Source organism: Euprymna scolopes, chromosome 33 (assembly GCF_053919585.1).
Source record: "Euprymna scolopes isolate OS-2025 chromosome 33, ASM5391958v1, whole genome shotgun sequence".
Lineage (NCBI taxonomy): Eukaryota > Metazoa > Mollusca > Cephalopoda > Sepiida > Sepiolidae > Euprymna > Euprymna scolopes.
Genome location: NC_136514.1, coordinates 5,642,519 through 5,657,288, shown reverse-complemented (window position 1 = coordinate 5,657,288; position 14,770 = coordinate 5,642,519). Strand labels below are relative to the sequence as shown.

The window sequence follows — 14,770 nt, the reverse complement described above, 5'->3', positions numbered from 1 at the left end:
CAGATCACTGAAGTTAAGCAACGATGAGCCTGGGTGACCATTTGGGAAGGCAAGGTGCTGTATGTAGTGCACCGAATCGTAGAAATTTCCAGGTTGGTATTTGGGGGCGCATTTAATTCACTGAGGGGAGATGCACCCCCGAATAAACTCAATAAATAGGCGAAAAGACGATACTCCATGTAATGGTGTACTGACAAGTTGCTGCAAGATGCTTTCCTGAACCTGATGTCAAACACATTGCCACAGCGAATGGTGACATCTGAAGTGTGCGCAACACAAAGTTGCGCCTCGTGGATCACCTAAAACACTTTTGTAGCTGGGGCTGGCTCAATCCTAATGAGGTAAATGTAGACTTGTATCTGAGTTCTGCCAACAATGAGATATATATATATATATACTATTCAGTATTTACTTAGGTGCCCAAATACACGAGTAGAGTTTAGTAGGAATATGAAAATATACTTTTGGCAAGTAAGCTACACAAACGTTCCTGTTTCATTTCAGGGGCAAATCATCAGGCTAATTATATTTTCATACCAGTATATAATTGCGCACACAATGGCACATACCCGGCAGTTTGGGTAGAAAAATAACATAAAATCATAACATTGTGCATCGTTTTGGCTAGGAATAATGTGTAGTATGTTTCGATGCTCTATTCTGTTAATGTTCAACAAATCCTTCTAGATTGAGGCAATTTTTATTCTAGTTCAGAATGCCATTTTTTTTTTTTTTTTTGGAGGGGGGGGGATTTTCCCAACATAATAAAAATGATCTTGTGTCTAAGTTTGCTCTTATGGGTAGGCAAATAAATAAAAACACGTAATGGCAATTGGTTCAATATAAAAAAATTTGATTGTTTGACCTAGATTCGACATTGATTTTTGGAACAACTACAAGTCAGAATGAAAGTTATTTTTTTATTTATTTTTTTTTTTAATCGTTTCTCATGCATTAATTTGCTCCTTGTTGACCCATCTGCTGCTACCGTTTATGCTGGCTGAAGATGTTGACGTCTGTCTTAAAATGCACTAAACACTAATGTTACTGTTTTATATTTTTTTCCTTTGAAAAACTCTATCATGTTTAATGATACCCATTCTTGTGTTATTGCTTGTAATTTGATATATAGGGGTTTCAGACACGTGAAAAACTTTTTAATTGGTTTTCATCCAGACAAAAGTGCTGCTAAGGGATTAAAATTGAAAAATTCTTACGCGTGTGTGTGTGGGGGGGATCATCGGATTTTTGTTTGTCAACTGTTTCATGAATGCGCATTTGTGAATCCTTCACATGACAGCTTCCTTATGTTAATAATAAGTAGGTTTGAAAACACTTTAAAGATCGAGTCAAGCTGGTCTAAGAGTTATCGTACTTGACTTACTGTCTTTAGGTTTTGGTTTTGATATCAGCTCACATTTATTTTTTTACTTACAATAATTGAACTGTTCAGAAAAAACATAATACTCGTATGCACATGTCTCGTTTTTGTATGAATTAAAATAGAATATTTATGAGTATTTTACGATTCGGCAACGTCGGGCATCCATGCTAGTGTTTTATGAAATAAATGTAGTAAAATTGTCTGGCAGGTGGGTGGGTACGTACGCCCTTGGCCAATTCTTGGTTAAAGGAGCAGGAAAATACCTGAAAACTCTTTGAACGTGTTCGACAGTTGTGATAAGGCTTAGACGCCCAGCAAGCATCATTCAGAAAGCAGCATCTTCGCTGAAGCCCCATGAGGAGTAACATTTCTTGATCCCTTTGAGGACAATTATTTTTCTTGAACCACAGCAAAGAGCTCACGTATGCACACACAATGATTTAATGAGGAAAGTACTTGGAGAAGAGTGTTGGGATGCAGGGAAATAGTTCAAGCATGCCGTCTATTTACTTTATCAGTTGGCTTATCATGTATCCCCCCCCTGCAAAAAAAAAAAAAAACAGAAAAAAACCCACTTATATTCACTCTCTTCAATGTTTGCAAGAGATATTATCTCTTGCAAACATTGAAGAGAGTGAATACGAGTGTTTTTGTGATATATGGACAACTGAATACGTTTTACTAATTTTATAACTTCACAGGAGCATTGGCAACGGACGTTAAAAATGAGCAGTGTTCAAAGTTGGGAATACCAAGTTTTTCGGCAAAGTTTCATATTAAATTAGTTTTGACTACCGATATATTTTTTTAAAAAGGGGACTTTGTTTTCGTTTTCACTATTTTTTTAAAATTTGGTTTTTTAAATAAAACCTAATGGCTTAATTATCTACTTATTTATTTATCTATAAAAGTGAGAATGTGTGTGTGTGTGTGTGTGTGTGTGTGTGTGTGTGTGTGTGTGTGTGTGTGTGTGTGTGTGTGTGTGTGTGTGTGTGTGTGTGTGAGGACAATTCTCAATCTATATACTCAACGAATTTTTGATCTACAAATTTAACATTTGGTATATAGGGTATTCAGACATGTGGAAAACTTTTTCATCAGGTTTAATCTGAAAAAAAAAAAAGGGTTGTTAAGGGTTAAAAATCGCAAAATTGGTATGTGAAGGTTTGCTAACTGTTTCACGAATGCGCATGCGTGAAATAGTTCATGTAAAAGATTGCTTATGTTAAGAAAAAGTAGGTTTGAAAACACTTTTTTGAAGATAGTGTCAAGCTGGCCTAATGGTTATTGTACTTGACTCACTTGTAAGTATAAATACTTACAAGTGTACTGTTTATAAAAACATAATAATCACATGAACATGTCTCAGTTTCTGTATGAATTACAAAGTATATTTATGCGTATTTTACAATTGGGCAACGCCGGGCGTCCTGATTGTGTGTATGTATATGTAATATATATATATGTATATGTATAAGAAATGTAAAAATACCAGCGGTGGTTGACGTTATGTTTTGAGAAAAATAGAAAAACCGAATGAAATTATTAAAATAATCAACGTTTCGTCCTTATTTCAGAGGACATCTTCAGGATATTGAAGTAAAAATGCAAGAAAAGAAAAAGTCATAGATCGTACGAAAAAGAGAACAGTTTTTGAATCCTACCCATAGGCTTCTACCATTTAACTCCTAGCATAGGGAAAATAATAATCAAAGAACAAAATATCAAAACAGATCCTGGCTAACCGTTTTTCCTTAAATATTTCAACAAAATGAATAAGTTTACAGGAGGAAAAAAAAAAATGTACATATTTATTTTAACGCATTTTTAAAAGTGTATATATAGACATCGAACAACCCAACCTTCCCATACGCACACATATGTTTGTCCTTCCCGACATGGGTAGGATTCAAAAACTGTTCTCTTTTTCGTACGATCTATGACTTTTTCTTTTCTTGCATTTTTACTTCAATATCCTGAAGATGTCCTATGAAATAAGGACGAAACGTTGATTATTTTAATAATTTCATTCGGTTTTTCTATTTCTCTCTCTCTCTCTCTATATATATATATATATATTAAACACCCCTTGTAAGGTGGTAGTTTGAATTCGAGATTATTCAATTCGTTTTAATCTGCTGCTATCAACCTGTTTATTATTTTTAATTTTTTCTAAATAAGCTCACGATTTTATTTACTAAGCAGAAAATGAAAAAAATAATTTTTAAAAAATATAACTACAAAATTTTCTCCAGTTCAATTTTCAAACATGGCTGACGACAACTGACAATAGATTTGTTTATATTACATTTTGTTTCGTTTTCTTAAATCATAACAGCTTGAAACCGATTGTATCATGTTGATATGTTCTGATCCTCTGTGACACATTCAATAAATATGATGCAATTATACTATTTAATCATTGAGTTTGATATTTTTTTACCAAACCAAAAAAATTTTTTTTTTTTTTTTTTCAATTCAGAGTAATGTTTTTTTCTTTTTCCTTCTTGTTTTTCTTTTAAAAAACTCGATTTCCCCAAGATTAAAACCTGTCTTTGTATTTAACTCTGTCCTCGTGGGAAGGCAAGTGAATATGAACAAGGAAATGTATTCCTGCTACGAAAGCCAACGTCATCAACTTTGTTGTTTCATCGGTTCAGTCATGCGGAAAATGGTGATTGATATTTGCATATTTCTATAATATTTGTGTGTTGTTTATTTACAAATAAACACCTAGATTGATGGTGAACCAAATCGTGCCTTGATTACCTATATGTAGGTTAGGTCATCAGTCTTATATACTTACTTGTAAATAATCTCATAACTGATCTATTTCAAATGATTTATGGGTCAGATCGAGGTTAAGAATTAATAAGTCTTTTTCTTTTTTTTTTTTTTTTTTAAATTGTATACAAATCATTACATTCGGTTTAATGGCTATTTTATATGCTGGCTGGTGTTGGATGGCTTTTAAAATCTGACTTTTAAACTGGCCTAGCTTTGTTCAGGTCTTTATTTCTCTCTAATGTTCATTTTTATCACGTCTTCCCATGTTTTCCTTCGCCTTCTCCTGTAACTGTTATATATCTACTAACCCAAGAACTCTCATCCATTCTTTCAATGTGACCGTACTATAGAAGTCTCTTGTGCCACACACATCTCTGTACTGTCCCGATTTAACCTTTTTATAGGGTTATCAGAACTAATTCTAACTTCAAGGTTCACATTACCCACCTATTATATCACTCATGTCATTTCTCTCCATGCAACGCATATCCTCAACCCTCACTGGCTACGTTTTACATTATCATACTGTGTATGAATGCTTGATAGACTCTTCCTTTGACCGACAAGTGACTAGAAAATCTGGTTATTGTCAAGACTTTCCAACAGAAAAAGGGGGGGGGTGAAAAAATAAAATAGTAAAAAAACTAACATTTCAAAAGCAGTTCCCAAATTTAAAAGCTACGCAGATAGAATCTATACATGAATACTGTAGTACCTTTAACGTACGTATGTGTCACGGTTTCCAGGTTATAAATTATTTGATCGGGAGATCCTATTTATTAAAAAGGAGGATAGAATGTGATAACATACTATGAACATTAAATTAGTATTTTGATACGCTAATTTAATGTTTGTAGTACGTTATCACCTATCCTCCTTTTTAATAAATAGGATCTCCCGATCATTGAAGAGTCGATGTTAAAAAAAAAAAAAAAAATTAATAAAAATAAATGTCGCTTTTGGGTTGTACATGAAATTAAAATATACCTTCTTGATCTTCTGGCTAGAATCCAAGGGCAGTATCTATTCTAGCTGGAGATGATATCGTGGGATTTTTGTTTGCGCCGGGCATCCATACAATGGAAATATGTCACAGACTCCTATAAGGATATTGGAGATAAACCATAATAACCAGATTTATTCTGGCACTACATTATTCAGATGACTTAGATAAATACTTTTACAGTTTTAATAAAAGGGATACGATAATATTGCGGGGTTTCCATTCACGCTGAACGTCCACAGAATGCCTAACGGCAATATATTACATATGAAAGATGCTGCTGTGGAATTTTCAGAGATCCCGCTAGTAGATTAAATTTTCTTTTGTGTGGTAACAGTTATATATCAGGCCGCCTCAGAATCCTACAATACCAAGTGTCATATATATTGTTTAAAATATAGGCATAAATACATATTACCGTATGAATCAGGGTGTCGTGGGCTCATATATTATACACGGCACTTAGCAATGTTTCTTTATTTTACTTTAAAATATTTAAAATGTAATTTATTCACATTATTTTTTCCGTTAATATTTTAAATTCAGATTTGAACCTTTGTTTTTTTTTTGTTTTTTTTTTTAAACCAAAACTATTTTATTTCATAATTACAAAACATTTCAAAAGCTGTGACATTCGTAATTTATAGCGAAGTATTTATGTATCACTAATTCGAATTGGTACAATTCGCAATCGCTGCAAGATCCACTCCATCCAAAAATCTCTTCTCAACCGCATCAGCAATGCTTGCACCGTCTTTTCTCAACTTTGATCGCGGCTTTGGTCTCTAAAAGAAATAAGGCTGAACACCAAAGTCAGAATCTACCAGGGGCTCATCTGCATCATTCTTCTTTATGGTTGCGAGACTTTGCCTATGCGGGAAAAAGACCTACGCAAATTGAATGTATTCGACCATCCCTGCCTATGCCGCATTCTCCATGTCCACTGGCAACAGGTTTAAAAAAAAAAAAAAAAATTTAATTTTTTTTTTTTTTTTATTACATTTTCACCCCAAGCAAGGCATATTGCCACTTTGGTGTAGGGGGCTACTATCAGGGACATAAGCTACTGGGGTACTATGTAGGGAGTTGGGCAGTAAGATGTTGGTTCACGTTACACTTGAACTTCTGCATGTCAATACAGTTCGGGAAACAGGGAGCCGGAATGGAATTCCAAAGTCTAGCGGTTCTGGGGAAAAAACTACTGGAGTAGAAAGCTCTCCTACATCTAGGGATCTCCACTGTGTAGGGGTGGGATTTAGCTGGTTGTCGGGTTTGTTGAGAGTATTTACGTCATGGGGGCATAAGTGCTTGCAGTTCGTTAGAGCAATCACCATTAAAATACTTGTAGAACAAGCAGAGGGATGCAATATTTCGTCGATGGGACAGAGGCTGAAGTTTAGATGACAGTTCAGGATCTATCAGGTTGGTGACTCTCTTTTGAACCTTGTCTAGGAGTGAGAGACTAATAGCAGATGCACCAGCCCAAATATGACAGCAATAGTCCATACATGGGCGAATGGTAGCCTTTATCCCCAAGAATTTGCACTCACTGCAAAATCCACTCCCTTCAAAAATTTCTCCTTACCAGACACCTTCATTGGTTCAGCTATGCCCTACACTCACTTCCAGGTGACATGATTCGTGAAGTCATCGATCCAGCTCCACCAACAGGCTGGAAGTAACGTCACAGTGGTCAACTCAAATCCTGGTTCAAGACAGTGGAGCAGGATGCTGAACTGATTCTGGGCCCCCACTTTTATGGGATCCATTGTTGGAACCGCTAATGGCTTGCATTTATAACGGAAGCAGCTTTGGATCATTGTGCCCGACGGTCAACCAGTGTTTGGAAAGAGCCGGCTGCAGTCGTGACCATGATGACCAATTTATGTTCATATATTGTATTTAACAGGAAGTCCATAATTTTTATGTATTTATTTCAGCTTGGACGGCATTATTTCAGCCTTGTTCTCATCTCTTGTCTCCGTACCTCAAAACACTCTAACAATCTATTATTAGAACAACTTTTGCTTTTACGCATGTTCTATACAGACTAAATATATAAAAACGAAAACTTTAAATACATTATCTACTTAAAAAGTGGGTTTCTTATTCAATAAAACTAGCGGGACCTGTGGAAATTCCACAGGGGACTGATTCATATGTAATATATTGATGTTGGCATTCTGTAGATGTTCAACGTAAATGGAAACGCTCGGATATTATTGTAGCTCTTTTGTTAAAACTGCAAAAGTATTTACTCAAGCTAGCAGGAACACCCGAGATAGCCAGGTCATAAAGTAAGCTTAAATACGATATTTTAATTCTTGCAGATTTCGTATATATTGTTATAGAGTTAATGTTCTATCGATTTTTATATATTATAAAGTTGCGATTTCAAAAATAAAAAATATATCTATATGACTTGCGTTTATTAGCTTGAATCGAAACTGAATCCCAAACGTATATATATATATATATATATATATATATATATATATATATATATATATTTGAGAAATTTTTGAAAACTTTGAAGTGTCGAATATAATGATAAAATCATTGTTTATTGCTTTTTTTTCCTATATTTCCTATAAGTATATATTTCCTATAAGTATATATTTCATATAAGTATATATTTCATATAAGTCCTATATTTCGCTAATACATAGCCTCATCAAGGTCAAAAGTCCGGTTCGTGAATTTCTTTTTCTTCATTTTGGTGTTATGGCGAAGAGACGAGAATTTATGTGTTAGTCCGGTGGTTTCAAGTGTGTAGTGCTCCAGTTTCGAGCGGGATATAAAGTGTGACCATCTTTTACTTTATATATATATATATATATATATATATATAGCTTTTAGTTCCTTCAGCTATAATTGAAAGTGAAACCAAGATTTATGAAGAATTCTTGATAAAATTATTAAAAAAAAAAAAAAATTATAATGGAAACCGAAACCAAAATTTATGAGAAATTCTTTGTAAAATTATTCATTACAAGAAATGGAAGTGCATAACTAAATGACTTGGATGTAAGCGTGACACAGAAAATAACACACACGCTATCGTATTAATATATAGATGTTAGACATTCATCATTCATAACATGATATAAGTTGTTTTTATCTATACAGACGACCGGGGACCTCCTGTGAATTTAATATTTAAGATTCCCTTGGCACTTACCCTTTCGAAGGAAGCTAGTTTAACTCGCCTCAGATGAATGCTATACAGCAAAAACAAAACATTTATTGATCCCTCGACAAAGGAGGGATTCAACCTAGTAATTTACTTCCGTTAGTTTGCTTGCACTTCTTGAATTTTAAAAAAATTTTGCACACTCATTAGTCATTGTGAGGGTAAAATTGCCAAAGAGGTGGTATATATATATATCTCTCTCTCTCTCTCTATATATATATATATATATATATATATCTATATATATATTATATATATATATATATATATAATATATTGGTAGCCAAATTGAATATTGAAATGCTCATATCTTCGGTTCTATGGGACGAAACTACATGAAATTTTTATAATACTATTCTATGGTTAAAATTTTATGACAATTGGTAAAAAAACAACCTATATTTCCAAATCAATAAAATATGCCAAAATTTGCCTACATTTGTATATATAGTGTCCTACAGGCCAGCTTCAGTTTTACTGTTTCGGTTGTCTCCCCTGTAGCCTTGTCAGGCCACTAATATATAGATATACCGCTTTTTTTGGCAATTTTATAAGTTCCAAATCTCAGCGACTATTGATCAGAATTTAACAAAAGAAGGTTCGTTGGAAAGGTAATGACCTGAATTGTGTAGTGGGCTATGTAACATTTGCCCTTACATTACAGTTGCACATGAAGTTGGCTCTTATGCAGGTAGGGAATTGCAGCAGCAATGAGATATCTACTGGAGTGGTAGAACGATCCCACCATTTTTCCAGCAGCCTTGGCAACGGATTTGATGTATGTGTTTCATCTTGGATCAGGAGTAAAGGTCAGACCTAGAAGCTTGTCAAAACATGGAGCCTCCCCAAGACAAGAGCCATTAATTTTGATTGATGCCAAACCGGGATCAAAGCGTCGATGATGGAAAGATAGAAGCTTGGTTTTAGATGCATTAAAATAAACCAGCCACCTCTTTCCCCATTGCACCACATGATCAAGATCAGAGGAGAAAGAATCGGAGAACTTGGTCGTTTATGGCCTTTGAGGTGTTGCTATAGATGGTAGTGTCGTCAGCATAAATGTCTACAAATGATCTTAGGATGTGATTTGGGAGATCATTGAAGTAGATCAGGAATGCAGTTGGGCCCAGGATAGACCTCCGAAAGACTCCAGCATTAATACTGTGAGCTTCTGATTTCACTACTTTTATGAATCTATCAGAGAAATGATTTAATGATTGAAAAGACATTTGCAGCTATACCGTAGCTGGAGATATTGTGGAGTAAACCTTTATGTCATACCCTATCAAAGGCCTTGGATATGTCAAGAGCAATTGCCCTAGAAAGGAAGCCTCCATTGAGAGATTCGCTAATCCTCTGAGATATAACTGTTAGCACATCTGCTGCAGATCTAGCAGAACGGAAATCATATCGCATGTCACTGAGGTTATTTTTGCTGAGGTAGTTGACTACTTTTCTATTTAACAGATTTCTGCAACTTGATCATGACGCACAGGAGACTTATTGGTCTGTACTGAGAGGGAGATGAGCATTCACCTGAATTCTTAGATACAGGGCATACTGATGAGGTTTTTCAGGGTGTTGGGAAGCAATTCTCCTTAAGACAATGCTTTAACAGCTTTGCAAGTATAGGAGCTAGTTCTGTCTGAAGCTTTTTTTAGCACTATAATAGGAATGCTGTCAGGGCCAGTTGCTTTACTGGAATCAAGGTTTTTGATTAGCTTGGCAACATCACGTACAGATGTTTGTATATCACATAGTGTTTTTTCAGATGCGGGAAGAAATATGGGGATTGGCCACCCTGATAGCAAGGGTAGAATTAGCTGCGAAGAGTTTGGCTTTGTATGATGGTGATGAGATTGCCTCAGGTCCATTAATGATGGTTGGGATAAAGCACACTTCTATTCAGGACCCTGTTTATTATTTACCAAAATATTAGATAGACTTTTCTACAGTTGCATCCGACAATGTCAACGTGGGATGAGAAGTGACAGCGGATGTGGAAGAAACTTCGCCAACCCAACTAGGTAGCTTTCCAATATATGGTTTAAGATGGAGACAAAAGGATCATTACCAAATTTTTGTTTCTACATGAACTCCAAAAAATAACTGAGAAGCTCCAGGCTGTTCGCCCCCCCCCAGGCTGTCTGCTCCTGCTCTGTCACGCATTAATTGATGTCTTACGTCGGATTACAGTCAATCTTGAGCGCATGATATCATGTTCCAAGCAAAGTCAAGGTTTACTTGTATGGAAAAGTGTCCTCATGTTGGGTCATCCTGATAAACCCTGTACAAAAATCTTAAACACTTGAGGACAGTGTCTAGTAGGCATTCAAGTTCTCTCCAGTAGGCATTCAAGTTTAGTTTAGAATGTGTTCCATTTAAGTTCAGTGTTCCATAAGTAATGTGAATGAATATATGCAGAAAGAAGTTTTAAAAGAAAGATATCGCACACATGTCTTTAACTGCTCTATTTTTCTTATTGAGGAGCCCTGGGCAATGCTGGGGAGCCCTACTAGCCTCTCATATAGCTTGGTTGTCTTGTTTTATGACATAGCAATCCTTTTTGAGTTATTTAATGTCAAGTCCAGTAATTTTGAAAAGTTTTTAATGATTCCATTTTTTTTTTTTTTTTTTTTTTTTTTTTAGGAAATTTGTTGTTGTTACCTTTGCTTTGCAGAACATAATTGAGTTTTGCTGAGGAAAAAAAAAAAAAATAATAACGTCAATGTTTGGTGCATTTTAGGTTATGAAGCTGGTATCTACAAACAGCTTGATCTAGTAGTACCAGTCTCTCATATAGGAAGCGGAATTGGTCTGTTTATTGCTGTACTCTGTTGACTTGAAAGGGATTTTTATTTTCATTTAACGATTTGTAGAAATGAATGGAAAATCGGATGAACCAAAATGACACAGTAAAATGAATTTATGAAGATTTTTAATATTTAATCTTTATCAAAAACATTTTTTTCAAAAATCAATGTTAGTTTTATTTTTTATTTATTTTTATTTTTTTTTTTACATTTTTTTTTTAAAGAAAATGACAAAAAAATGAGAAGAGGGGAAACAGGAGAGTAATGTAGAAAAAAGAAGGGAGGGGAGGGAGTTCATATTTTTCAAATTTACAAGATGACATGGAGACAATGAAACTCAGAGAGAATGAGAATATGAGAGAGAGAGAATGAGAATACGAGGGAGAGAGAATGAGAATACGAGGGAGAGAGAATGAGAATACGAGAGGGAGAGAGAATGAGAATACGAGAGAGAGAGAGAATGAGAATACGAGAGAGAGAGAGAATGAGAATACGAGGGAGAGAGAATGAGAATACGAGGGAGAGAGAATGAGAATACGAGGGAGAGAGAATGAGAATACGAGGGAGAGAGAATGAGAATACGAGGGAGAGAGAATGAGAATACGAGGGAGAGAGAATGTGAATACGAGGGAAAGAGAATGAGAATACGAGAGAGAGAGAGAATGTGAATACGAGAGAATGAGAATACGAGAGAGAGAGAGAGAGAGAATGAGAGTATGAGGGAGAGAGAGAATGAGAATATGAGGGAGAGAGAGAATGAGAATACGAGAGAGAGAGAGAGAATGAGAAGAAGAATATGAGAGAGAGAGAGAGAGAGAGAGAGAGAGAGAGAGAGAGAATGAGAAATATATAGACAAAACCCCACACAGTCTGACTTTCCGGAAAATAAGGAAAAGGAAGATGGTAGATTGACGTCAGTTTTCTTAAAAATAGACTACGTAAACAAAACTCCAAACGATAAATGATGATTTCTGGAATGAAGCAATTATCTTTTTATCTATGAATATGCAGAACGGAAACCATATTGTGTGTCACTAAGACGGTTATTATTGCTGAGATGGTTGACTACTTTATTTAACACAGATTCCAGCAATTTACTCATGACGCACAGGAGACTTATTGGCCTGTACTGAGAGGGAGATGAGCGATCACCTGAATTCTTAAATATAGGGTATACTGATGAGATTTTCCAGGGTGATGGGAAGCAATTCTCCTTTAAACAACGTTTAAACTGTTTTGTAAGTATGGGCGCTAGTTCTGGTTGAAGTTTTTTTAGTACTATAATTGGAATACCGTCAGGGACGGTTACTTTACTGGAATCAAGGTTTTTGATTAGCTTGGCAACATCACGTACAGATATTTGTATATCACATAGCGTGTTTTTTTTTATATAGGAGGAAATATTGTGGGTTGACAGCCTTGATCGCAAATGGTAGAATTAGCTGCAAAGTTCTTGACAAAGAGTTTGGCTTTGTCAGATGCTGACGAGATTACCTCAGGTCCATTGATGATAGTTGGGATAGAGCACACGCTTCTGTTCAGGATTGTTTGCTATTTGCCAAAGCTAGTGGGAACCAAGCCGCTGCTCAGTTACTTTGGACTTGATGGACTGAGCATACAATTCTCTTGCGTTCTTTATTACTTTCTTACAATGGTTTCTGGCAGTTCTGAAAGCGGCTTTAGTCTCAATACATTTATTATGTTGGAAGCAATGGAAAAAGTGATTTCTGTGCACAATGGCAGTAGCACATTCTGGAGAGAACCATGGCTGACTGTTAGGTTTTAGCTGGAACTTTTTCGAGGTTATGAAACCGTCTATATCCACAATTAACCATTTCGTCAGGTCTGATACTATAGAAGACACATCCTTTTTAAACATGGAATGCAGAAGTAGATCCGATATAAATGTACGGAAACTATCCTAGTCAGCAATAGTGTATCGATATACTGTACGATGAAGAGGTACGTCTGGGGACTTATTACATTTCATTTTTATCTTAACTGATACAACAGAGTGGTCGGAAGATCCAAGAGGAGACAGAACGGAAACTTAACATAGTTCAGAGCAAGTTGTGAGAAAAAGGTCTAAGAGACTCGCATACTGGCCGTCAATGTCTGGCACACGGGTAGGTTCCTGAACAATCTGAGTGAGGTCATAAGCAATGGAGAAATCATGACAGAACCTCCCCTCATCATCGGTCTTGTTTGAGTGAGTTAACCATTCCATATTGTGAACATTGAAGTCTCCACATACATGAATGTTAGCTGAAGGATAATTAGATAGGACAATGTTCTCAGATAATCAAGTGCTTTAAACTTTACGCATTTTATATTTTATTCTTAGTATAAACACAGAAAGTTTAGTAGCATTATATCTCGGGTTGAACTTTAACGAAATGCTAGTATTGAAGAATGGAGGGTTATAGACAATTATAGGATAAATTGTAGAGAAGACTATTGTGCTTATTTTTTGCCTACAGTTCATAAGATCCCAGCAGCAGTGTATTTTTTAATGAATTGCATAGGATTCGGGAAATAGGGCGTAGTTATTTATTACTTTGCATAATATGCATCGTTTTGTGTTTTCTAAAATAAAATATTTCAGATTTGCATTAATTTTTTTTTTTTTTTTTTTTTACAAGGTGGCCACCACTTATTAAGGCCCAGAAGCCACTCAGGGATAAGGGTTATTGTATGTACAGTACGTTAGTGTGGAGATTTAATAAAGTGTCTACTTAAGGGGGCGGTTCATCAGGAATTTGTTTACGTTGGACTTGAAGACATCCAGGTTGTAGTCAGGTGGGAAGCAGGCAGACGGAACAGTTCCACAGGCGTGCAGTTCTAAGAAAGAAGCCTAGTTCATGGAATCTACGTTTTGATTTAGGCATAGATAAAGAATGAGGAAAGTTTTTGACAGTGGATTCAGCTAGACGGGTGTTTTTCGTAAAAGATTGGCGAGGGGGGACCAGAGATTGGAGTTCAGACGAGCACCTGCCATGGAAATAACGATAAAACAAAGATAGGCTTGCAACGTCTCTTCTGTGGGAGAGAGGTTGCAGGGAAGAGAAAAGGGCATCCCCCACTAAGCCACGAAGTCTATTAAATTTGATCCATAGTCATTAGATCCCAATAAAACAAGATTCTCTGAATTCAAATCAAGTGCTTTAAACTTTATGCATTTTATATTTTATTCTTGAACACACAAAGTTTAGTAGCATTATGTTTCGATTTTAACCTACATAAGGTATAAGTGGTACAAAACTGTTTTGTTTGAGAAATCCATTCTGTCCATCCTGGAACAGCTAGTAATATATATATATATACACACACACACAGATAATGATAGGTTGTTTCTTGGATTATTTCGGAGTTGTGTGGGTGATGATAGAAGCATGAATGGTATAAAAACAAAACTTTAATCAATATTTTTTATTTTATTTTATTTTTTTTCGATTTCAGACTCTTTGCGTTCTTCCATGGAAATGATGCAATAGATTTCAAACCACATGATACAGAAAAAGTGAAATTGAAATCACTATGAATTATTGTTGTTGTTTTTGTTAGTACAGCATTCATCTTTGGCGGGTTGA

General features: G+C 35.4%; 1 protein-coding gene across 3 annotated transcripts in view; it reads left to right on the top strand.

The window, feature by feature from the left end:
- LOC145258119 (PP2C-like domain-containing protein CG9801) overlaps positions 1-14,770 on the top strand; it is a 372,863-nt gene that overhangs the window by 18,088 nt on the left and 340,005 nt on the right. The window lies entirely within an intron of this gene.